Source organism: Patella vulgata, chromosome 1, assembly GCF_932274485.2.
Source record: "Patella vulgata chromosome 1, xgPatVulg1.2, whole genome shotgun sequence".
Taxonomy (NCBI): Eukaryota; Metazoa; Mollusca; class Gastropoda; family Patellidae; genus Patella; species Patella vulgata.
In genome coordinates this window covers 76,458,733-76,470,584 of record NC_065879.2, presented here as the reverse complement: position 1 = coordinate 76,470,584, position 11,852 = coordinate 76,458,733, and the positions used below count along the sequence as shown (strand labels likewise).

Below are 11,852 nucleotides of genomic sequence, written 5' to 3'. Positions count from 1 at the left end.
AGTTATCTACAGGAATGTATTATCAACGTGTATTATGTGATACATATTATACTATATGAATACAACACATACATACCAAATTATTTGAACCTTAAAGCGATAATTCCATATTTTCTAAGAAAGTCAAAACATAATTATGTCAACTCACTATTATACGATCATAGGTATTATTCTCACACTTAAAAATCCTTTGACCCCGGAAATAATAACACAATTGCCTCCCTTGTTTTTCTATTCCCCCCATGGAATAGCTATCTTCAAACGTTTGAATTTAAAGTTGAAAATGATATTTTTGCCAATTTCTCAACTGGCAATAATGAATTATAGGATTAATAGGATTATTCTTTAACAAGGTAGGACTGCTTATAGATAACATCTATTTTAAGGCTTTATTTTAATAAATTTTAAAAATATAACTTAAAAATATGAAATTGCAACTTTAAAGGGGCATTATGGAAGATTAGATAAAGAGCTGGCAGTTCTCACTATAATAGTTAAAAAAAAGGTTACGTAAAGGAAATATGTATAAAATTTCAGTCAAATTAGTTCACTCTGCGTCAAGATATTCTCATTACAATATAACACCGTAGCCTCGATTGTCATTGCTACCGTTGTTACGATAACCAAAGTCTCGATTATCCACTTTTACGGTAAATCTTCAACTGTCGTTGAACCACAGATCAGATTTAAATCTGTTCAAAATCTAGACTATACGATGGCATCGAGAGTTAATTATGGTCTTGATAAGTTAGTTAATGTCTAATAATTTATAGAACATTTAAGGCACAAAGAAAGACCTGCAATAGGCAGATTTAGCTCTTACATAATGCCTGTTTAAATCATAACCGATGCACAAAGATGAAAACAAAATTGAACTGTACATGTACCTGTGCTGAACAGTGAAAATATGTTTCGGGCCATCTGCCAACTTCAAGTAAAAAGATCTGTTTTGATATTTATGTGAATTTTAAAATTTGTGTCCCTTTACAATATAAGATCCCATGACAGCTGGAATTGAACCAGTAGAGAGGAACACTGTCATCTTGGTAAAATTCTGTTTCTTGGCATACAACACACCCATAGACATGATAACCAGTTGTCCCACAATCTACAAATGAAGATTGAATTCTTCAACATGAAAATAATATAGTTAAAGATACATTATGGGAGATTAGATAAAGAGCTGGCACTTCTCACTATAATAGTTAAAAACTAGATAATGTAAAGGCAATTTGCTGAAAATTTCACTCAAATTTATCTACTATGAACCGAGAATTAAGCGATTGAAATATCGGCCGAGCCTTGATCATCATTACTAAAGTCGGTAGATAAAAAACATAGTCTCGATTATCCATTTTATGATTAAATTATGAATGAAAGTTGAGTAGCAAATCGGATCATAATCCAATAAATATCGCAGGCTAGCTCTTGCATAATGTATGTCTAAGTTTTGATAAAAATTAATGATGTTGATATGGTGGGTGCAGGCTTTTTCATTATCACCTGATAATAAATTTACATGGATAGGTTGGCTTTTATAATGTTATTTTCTTTTATTACAATAGAAAGCTCAATAAATTGTAATTTGTATAACTGGAGTCCTTCTTAATTTGAATTGGGAATCCATTTAGAGATGTTTCTCTTGTTTTGAGATAGCTCGATTATTGATGTTCATTTGGGGTATCGGAAGGACATAAAAATGAATGTATGTACTTGTTACTTTTGTTTGAAAGCTAGCCATATCAAAGCTCCATGAGCCTACATTCCTCTCGTTTCTGAAACTTAAGATTTGCAAAATCTGAAAAATTGTTTTCAACAGGGATCGCCTTAGTGCAGCAGATACCTGATAACATCTTGGAAATCTTTCAAATGCAGATATAGGTATCAAAATTGGTAAAATACTCCTTCGGGACTTTTTTGAAAAAAAGCCATTATAAAGTAGACTAATTATAAAGTCATTGGAGAATCCAAGATGGTGGCCATTTTTAATACGATAAACCTTTCTGGCAATAAAATCCTGGAAACCTGGTGGGACGCTTCCACTGATCTCTATTATTTATAGAGATCAGTGGACGCTTTAAGTCATATGCGCTTGTAGCGTGCGGCTTCGGCGCCAGTGCACCCCCTATCCATGGTCTCTGGATCCGCCTTTGTTTTTGTGTTATGAAGTTCAATCAATTTGTCCTCTTTGGTAGATGATGGAGCCAAACAGTACAGTTTAACCACTTAAAATTCGATTTCAAAGCTTTTGAATCACCTTAAGAGACAGCTTTGGACCAAGATTCTTGGTACGTTATTTAAGGGGTGGTACTTTTTACCGCCGACCAATACTTTTACCGCCGTGAAATTACCGCCGACCAAATACTTTTTACCGCCGACCGCATTGTAATGACTTTCGACCGTAATATAATTACCGCCGACCAAATACTTGTTACCGCCGTCCAATTTTATTCGGCCGAATGGGTGGACACACTAGCCGAATGCTTCGCCCGATTCACCAGTCGATTGCATCACCTTTCACGTCACATGAATAAACATGGCGGCGTCTATTTCTTCAAACTATCACGTGACTTCTCTATATGAGTGGTGATTGGCTAATGAATTCTACATTCGGCCGAATGCTTCGGCGAAGCGGACACACCAGGCGAATATAATTCGGCCGAATATATCAAACCTGTTTGATTTGGGCGAATCATTCGGCCGAATGACAGTGGACACACTAGGCGAATTTCCACGCCGATTGATTCGGCCGAATCATTCGGCTAGTGTGTCCACCACTTCAAGGATACATGATGATGCAGTCATTATTTATTATTAATATTTACCATGTTATCATAAATACCTGTTGATGCCGTTCTTTATTAATAACTATCATGTAGTCGTCATGGATACCTGTTGATGCCGTTTATTGCTAATAATTATCATGTTTTGTTATGAATATTTTTAACGTAGTTATAAATACCGTTTAATGTAGTAAATATGTTTGAACTTGTTATTCAGTTATTATGGCCAACTTATTTTGATATGGAGGCCGGATATGAATGAATGCAATGGGTTCAATATCCTCTTCTATCGGGCTAATGAAGACGGGTATACACTATTCAGTATGCTGTGAGAAACATTTTACCCGGACAGCAACTGAATTCCAACTCTCAAAGGTTCTTTTACGCACACACCGATGTGCAAATGGGCCCTTGAATTTCCATCCCAACCGAAAGATCAGTCGAAAACACGCCGATGTGCACTTGGGCCCTCGAATTTCCATCCCAACCGAAAGATCAGTCGAAAACAGAGTCTTAGTCGCTTAGCCACCCAGTCGAAAAACAGATGAACTTTAAGAGATTACAAATTCTTTATAGTCATGGGCAAAGAATTCCACAGGTTTGGAACAGTGTGTGAGAGTACATCCAAGCGACTTTGAGCTAGAGATCACAGGACTAAGTTCATTTTAGGACGAGGACGCCGTGATTTATAATCAACAGTTATTAAAACGAAATGAGTCAAAGATTAAAGAATGCCAGACTTAGTCAACATTTTGTTATATTTATGCTTAGTATTTAAGAGTGTATTCGCGAGTAGACCATGCAAAAAGTGCTAAGATGGGGTTCGGAAGTTTTTGATCAAACTTATGGTTAGCTACGAGAACGTAGCTAAAAACGTTGAGATATACTGATGTGTTTGTTTTTAGCTACGATTGGATGCCTTTAGTTCCAAGTGGCAAACTCAATTTCTTTATTAATGCATGTAACATCTTTAAAATAGACAAGTTTATGATATTATGATTAATTAAACTTACAGAGGCCAATGTAGTGGCACAACTGTCGCCTAACTCCAAATATTCGCGTTTAAATTAATGAAGCGTTGTTTTTGTCTGACATTTCACCGCCATCGAAATCCATTCATAGTTACTGTGCTTTCGATTGTCCTTTTGATTGGCTGTTATAAAAGACTTATATTTACCCCCGCCTTCATGATGAAGACAGCGTATCGTTTAAAAAGATGGCGGTCTTAGTAGGGCTTAACGCCTCGATTTTAAAAACGACGATTTCTACCCGTTTCAGGTAGGATTATATGCTTAATTGTAGTTGGGTGTTATAGAAATATTATAAATAACAATAATCAATCGTTGTTTTGATTAAAACTATTGTCAATTTTGTTTAAAAATGCCGGGTGTGAATCGCTCCCGCAGTTGCAACGTTATAGGTCATGGCCTCAGTTCTTAACTCGAAACACGGAGAGGTGGGAGATTAAGGTTTGTTATCTAACTTATGGTATGACACACACTAGGAGCAAGAGGTGACATGCTGAAGTGGTTACAGTCAGATGTCGCTCTAAAGGACTGTACTGGAATTATTCATTTTATGGGTAAAATTGCGATTTTCACATGTGTATTTATCACCCTTTTTAAGCACAGACTGCATTCTATGGTGGAATAGCAACCTTCTAATTTTGATCCTGTCTGATAAAACTGGTGGTCAACTTCCACCCCAGCACTAATTTGAAAAAAAAAAAAATCAGTACATACTAATTTTGTGTGGACTTGTTTTAGGGTACCATATTCACATTGTCCTTATAGTGCAGAAAATGATACACTGTAACTTTTTCTTTCCTGGTCGCAAGTAGAATTTCTTTGGATGGTCTTGAAGTGCTAAGCACATAGTTTCCATAGGTGTAAAAAAATGACCGGAATGCAACATACTTAAAATATACAACTTATTGAAAAGTGCTAAAAATAAGCTTTTGTGATACATTTTTTTACAAATTTAATTAGAGAAATAAATTTTTTGACTTTTATACGTTTTCATCATATCCATAGCCATCATTTGTACCATGTGGTACTGTATATAAGTGTGTATTTGTATTTATTGTATATTTGGTATTGTCGTATTGTCCCTTTAACATATTTGTTGTATTGTCTCTTTAAGATTTCATTTTCAAACAGGTTACCGAAAATGGCTACAAAATGTTTAATTTCAGAGCATGTTTCCACTATTCATTTTGGGACACATCCACTGATTTCTACAATACAGAAATGTGGAAGCTTAAATATTAACGGCAACGAAGCCTTGCGTCGCAGTGGGCGACATTGAACAGTGTAGTATGATAGCGACGGCACTCGGGCACCGCCAGGGCCGGATTTAGAATAAGAGAGGCCCACGACATGTACCTTGGGGCCCTGGGACAAGCAACTCGGTGAGAGGGTGGGTCGGGGGAAGTCACGCGGTTGGTGGTTCGAATCTCACTTTTAGGTGAATTTTTCATTTTTGTTTGGATTATTTTATTTAAAATAGTGTCTACTTGAGAGTAATGGATATGTTTGTTAAGACTGAGCACGTCGATTCTCCAATGGAAGCTCGTGGACAACTGCGGAAGCCAATTCCTATCGACGCCAGATGAGCCATGAACGATTACAGGCCTTTGAAAGTATATTTTTTTCAAGATATTTTTATAAAACAGATACTAATGTATTTTAGGGCTGGTAGTAAACACCATATGATTGAAAAGGAAAATAAATTGTTAGTTTTTTTTTTTTATCTACTATGTACGGTTAATTATCTCCAAAATAGGGAAATTACAGATTAATTTCATGGGTTATTGTTTCCTTTACCTTGTTTTTGTCAAGTCGATTCCGGTCATTTTTATTTTTTGTATCAAATGTTGGGAGGTTGCTTGTTCACGTGAGCATAATTTTTTTTAAACCCACCCCATGAAAGAAGTAGCTATAGGGCGTCAAACTTTGGGTGACGAAAAATGGGGAATTTAGACAGGCATTGATATCCAGTCCGTATACAGATCTCGTTCACCAGAATCGTCTGAAGTTAATATTGTGGTAACAGCACTGAGTCATCTACAAACTGTGTGAGTTTGGTCTTTCTACTACGTATAGTAAAAGTGTAAGTAGGCTTGGGCGATAATGAAAAATAAATATCGTGATAATAATTTATCTAATATCACGATAAACGATATTATCGTGATAATTTTTACGTGTGTCTATAGAAGTCTAATTTTGAATTCTTGTTAAGGTCTTGACCCCTGTCTTGTGTGCATACTGTATCAAATACTAATAAAGAAAAAGGTATGTTGTATTTATTATTTTATTAATATCAACCCTGGCAATCCCGTATAAATAAAAGCTTTTGTACTGACTTGGGTGTCGTGTTCGCAAATGATGATATAGGTTGGTTGTGTTGCCACCTTTAGCCATTACTGGATTTGTGCAAACTTTGCAGAATATTGTGGCCTGGTCTACGTCGTTTGGCTTAAACCCAAAGAAAGTCCAAACGGGACTGGAGGAATTTTTTTTAGGCAGCAAATCGTCGCTTGTTGTCACTTTTTTACTGTTGCTAGACGCCATGATGGATATTTACCCTTGACCCGCCGGTACGTAATATGCTATATTTTATACTTGTAGACGAATTTAATTCTATCAATAGAATGACATACTAGTTAGTCGAAGCAGAATATTAAGTTTTAATATAACGATAATATGTAACCAGAACTAGCAGGGTTCTAAAATCTACTTGTCTGAAAATCAGAACAGTGACAGTTGCGACTGGGGTAAATACTCTCCAACCTTGACCTTGCCAAACACATTTTCCTCGCTTACTAGTCCAAGCGACGATGTATTATCATCAATATTGGGACATGATAATTATCATAATCGCGATAATTTTTTTAAGTCACGATAAACCGGTTTTTCGATATTTTTAAGTAAGTCCGATATGATAAAATCGCCGATGATTTTATCACGGTATACCGAAATACCGGTATATCGCCCAACCCTAAGTGTAAGGACTTGCCAAAGTTGGTATTTGAGAAAAGACTCAATTTTCTCAGTCAGGAATTGAAAAATTTATCTGATATTGCAAATTTATGTGTTTTTGGACTATCCCAACTTATAAACCAAATTTGGTCAATATCTGTGATTGAAGCCTTAGCACCTTCTGCATGGTTTTCTCGCAGACACGCTCTTAAATTTTGATCGGCGGTGATAATCTGCTGAAGCGTTGAATTATGTCCCTTGATAAAAACGCTATTTGATCTGCGGTGATGATCATGTATGTAGATTGTGTGTTCACAAGGAATTGTAAACGAGAGCAATACGATATTTCCACGTTGGCGTATAAAAAGGTAACCCCATCTGGAAGAAACAAGTCAAACCATTCCACGTTTCTACCATGGTTTATCTACTGAAGGGATTTGAATTCACGCTATCCAGTCAGTCGTAAGGTTAGGCTACTCTACTGGCCGAACGCTAAGAGAAATCACATCGATTTAGAACCTGGGCCCGGTTCCAAGAAAATTCTTAAAGTAAGCACAAAGTCATGCTTCACTTCTTCTTACGAAAGAAACTTATAAAAATACTGTCCCTAGAAAATTCTCAAGACCATTCTTATGTAAGCACAAGTCAAGTATAAGTCTTAGCACATTGTGACTGGTAAAGTTTACCATAAACTGAGACTACGATGCTCTTTAACGTTACAAAAACAACTTTGGTATGTGAATTACGTCATAAATTTGTTGTCTGCTTCATTGACGTCATATATGGTTGATTTAGATGCATTTGACATGTCCCCTATACACATACAATCTAACTGAATAATTGTGTTTGTTAGTTGTATTTTACGTCCGCTTCCACCGAGGTGATATCGCAGACAATTGTGAGAGCGCCTGATCTTAAGTAGCCTGTGTGTTTGTACCCTATTGTTTACTAATTGGCAAATAAATAAAATGGTTTCAGGGTAGAAGCGAAATTTCCTATAGTATTCTTAATTTCTTCTGGAGAAGGATTTTCTCTTGTCTTGTAATTGTCTCTTTGGTATCAAAAGGTGTCGGAAATGCCGTCGAATAACTCTACGGTCAGCCATCTTTTTGAAGTGGAAACAGACTTGAGGTTGGTAAGCAAGCCGTATACCTTACTTGGGACTTGTGCTTAGATTGACTATGTTTAAGAATGAAGTTGTGCTTAAGTTTTTTTCTTGGAACGCATAAGGTTCTTGTGCTTAGAATGAAGTCTACTTAAAATCTAAGCACAAGAACGTTCTTAAGAATTTTCTGGGAACACAAAATAAGGTAAGTTTACTTAAATGCAAAGTCTACTTAAATCTAAGCACAAGAACCTGCTTAAGAATTTTCTAGGAATTGGGCCCAGGACCAACCCATATTTAAGACCATGCTAATGTCAGGCCTATCACCGGAAGGTTCAAAATTGTACCTCCACAAATCTTCTATATTTTAGCCTTGATTATCAAAAATGGAACACAAGGTTCGAGCGACAATTTCAGCCACCAGAACTCAATTTCTAAACAAGGAAAATGCTAGTGTATATCTCGAAGTGTTAGGGCCATGATGTATTATGAACAAATCACCACAAAGGTTACTGAATATACAGAAGAATCCCAATGCCGGTCCATTTTGTTTAGGATAGTGTGCCCAACTCAATTCCCCATACACAAAAAATAATATAATTTTTAATTCACAGCCTTTATTCAGAGTTTATGTTGTTTTAGTTTCACTCTGGTCTGTTGGCATATTTCGGATAATATCAGAATCACCTGAAAAATATAAATTGCATATATTATACACTGGTATTTAGAATTTAAGTTGAAATACCAAGAAGTATATATCTGAGTCAAGCGATTTCAAAAGTGTCTGAAAAATCAGATTTTATACTAGAGATGTTAGCAATTGGAAATCTGGTGAATGGTTGGGGACAGAAGACACCCTTGGGCTATGGTCCTGATTAGCATAGTCTTTCATGCAGAAATCAAATGGTCTATATCCTACTCCGCAACCTACATTTATTTAGAATTCCAACAGTCAAGGGATCTTATAATTGCACACCAAAGTATGCATGGGACCCGTTGGCTGTTTCTTGTCCTATCTAAATGAAGACACCGTTCCTTGTCGGGCTCTCAATCCTGCAATACTGACAAGGGGAACACCATAAAATTCTGAGTAGCTTTCACCATAAAATTCTGAGTAGCTTTCAGAGTCAACACTGGGAGTGAACTCGAGACCTCTTGGTTAGGCAGTCAGCGAGTTACTGAGACACCGTGGCCGTTTGTGTAAAAAGAAAATGGAAGGGGGTGGGAGGAATAATAATGACATCATACCTGGATCTGTGATACTGAGAGCTCCAACACGGAAATATTTACCACAAGCTGTCCCTAGTTCAATATTATTACCAGCATAATGATGTACACCAGTTTTAGCTAACATAGCATAATACTCGATCTCACTCTTCCTGTTAATACAAAGTTAACGTTTTAATTTTACAGAATAAATAAACTATTTTGTGGGAATGCTTGTTGCAAGTTACGTATGACCAGTCAGTGGTTTTTACAATAATATTACTTTAATGAAATGGGGTTTAATGTCTTACTGTTCTGCTCCTACTGGCCTAATGAATAGCAGGTATATGCCATACAGTGTGCTATGAGGGAAATTTTGCCCAGACAGTGGTGACAAGCCATACTCTTATATCCAATTCCAACTGCCAGGAGATCTTTTATGTGCACGCCACTGTGTACATGGGACATTGGGTTTTCAATCCATCCGACCTACTAGACAGCTGTCCTTGTCAGGCCCTACGTCCTCAACCACTGACAAGGGAACTTTACTTTCATATTAATAGCCTTTTAATATATCCCACGATCAATCATTGTTGAGCGCAATTTAAGGGATTTAGAATCCCTTTTGAACTGAAACATTGGGAAACTTTGCATCTCTCTGTCCAAAAGACCTTAATTATGCTCAGTATTGACGATTTTAACTGGTGCAGCATTATCCTCTGTTGATAATTTAAACAAGCCAGTTTAGCCAGTAGACCCATATGTTGGTTAAAATCTTTTGATGGGCCACATTTTTAATCCAAGATTATCTACCATTGATGTTTTTGTTTTAATGCCTTAATTAAATGCTAAATAATCAATTTAAGTACATTTCAACACTGATCAAGCGGTCCTGAAAGATTCGATGTAAACAAAATGCCAATGACAATCTGCAGCTTTAAAGCCTGATTGGACAAAGCTATAATTGCAGTCAAGAAAAATTATTTTCTTTGGCAACTACTTTTAGAGACAAAAGAATTTTCACCAAATCACTAAGTTTTTATTCTGCAGTACACATCTTCAATTAGCTTTAAGCCGTCAGAAAAATTACAGGTTCAGGTACTTTTTAGCTCCAATCAAATGTTATTAATTTGATAACTAACCATTGAAAAGTAGAGATGTATGTGTTATAATCTCTTGTCACATGATCACCAATTAAGTGATTTATTTCATTTACTTACACCAATCGTAATCAACTTCATCTTGACAAAAGAAAACAGATTTATATCAATATCAAGACTTCATCTTTGTCTAATCTAGACTCCGAAGTCGGCAATCAATAGCAATCGGTCACAAAAAAAAATATTTTAAATTTATTTCATTTTATGTGACTTCATCTTTGCTAAAGGCTCCGAAGTCATTAAATACTGAAATGATTAGAAGAATTACAGAGCAAGAAATTAAATATCCGTATTTCCAGCGTTTTAATACTTACACTAATGGAGGTGTGTTGTTGGCAATGATTACAAGCTTTGCTTTACCCTGACGTAAGGTTTTCAAAGTTTGACGATGTCCAAGACAGTATTTACCACTCTTCATTACCAAAGCCAAACGGGCATTGATGTTTTCGGACGACTTTTTCTGCAATAGAAAATAAATAAAATTATATGCCTCTAATAAAAAAAGATGTGAAAAGTTAAATTAGAATTTATCATCACTCAGATAAATCCTTCTTCATGGCAATCAGAATAGGTAAGGATAATCATCATAGTAATATTTTTATCTTTTTACAACAGGAAAGATAGGAGTAGGAATTAACTATACATTTTATTCAAGATCATATTTGTACAAATATCTTGCTACATTTTATTGTCGATTGTCACATGAATATATATATATATATATATATATATATATATAAAGATTTCTGTTCTATTCCCATCTAATTCTAAAACTTTTTTACAATTACTTAATCATGCACAATATTTAGCTCTGTTAATTAAAAATGTCTTGTGACCCATTTTAAAAGATGTTTAAGTGGTTATTAGTTATCTCTTAAATTAGATTTTCAAAATAAAACATTATTTCCTCCAAAGCCTCATACATTTTTAAATACACCCAAAATATGGACAACTTATCAGTTTTGTTTATCTTGATAGATAATTGAAAATGTTGTGTTATAGTGTCAACTTTTAAAATTAGTTTGAAACATCAGGTTGATCTTTTTGTGTTTCAGCTTACGTAAAATGCAAGAGGAGACAGAATTTAACCAGGACAGAATTTGTGCTTTTGATTTCACTCAGAACCAACAAACTAGTTGTACCTCAGATTTGTGTTTCGGAGAGCTGGGTTGATCATCATTGTGAATATAATGCATAGCGGAGAAAAATGGTCATTTCCTAGTTTTAACCTTTAGTAGGCCGACTTAGACATTATAGTTATCTACAGGTATAATGTGGATAGCTGCGCCGACTCCCTCCTAAAACAATACAAATGGATATTCACTTAACTCTGGCGGTTTGCGAGATGGAGAGGAGAGAGTTCAACGTCCACTAGACACAAACTCGGTCATTACAGGACTAACAATGGTTCAACATTATGTCAATAATTTGCTAGCGTGTAGCAGTGGGAGGAAACCTGACGACCCAGAGAATACCCATGATGTTGGACAGGCATCCCTACTCCTTGTCAGGTACAACCGGGGAATGGTAAGGGGTATCACGTCATTTGGGACTCACATCATTTAAGACTCAACATAAACGACATTTGGGACTCAGTTGACGACGTTTGGGACTTGAT

General features: G+C 35.9%; 1 long non-coding RNA gene across 1 annotated transcript; it reads right to left on the bottom strand.

Moving 5' to 3' along the window:
• Window positions 1-409: 409 nt before the first annotated feature.
• Window positions 410-2,836, bottom strand: LOC130010778 (uncharacterized). Its single transcript, XR_008786052.1, has 2 exons — window positions 2,258-2,836; window positions 410-1,108 (listed from the first exon to the last, which is right to left on the bottom strand). It is a non-coding gene; the product is annotated as an uncharacterized LOC130010778 (long non-coding RNA).
• Between the last annotated feature and the right edge of the window lie 9,016 nt (window positions 2,837-11,852).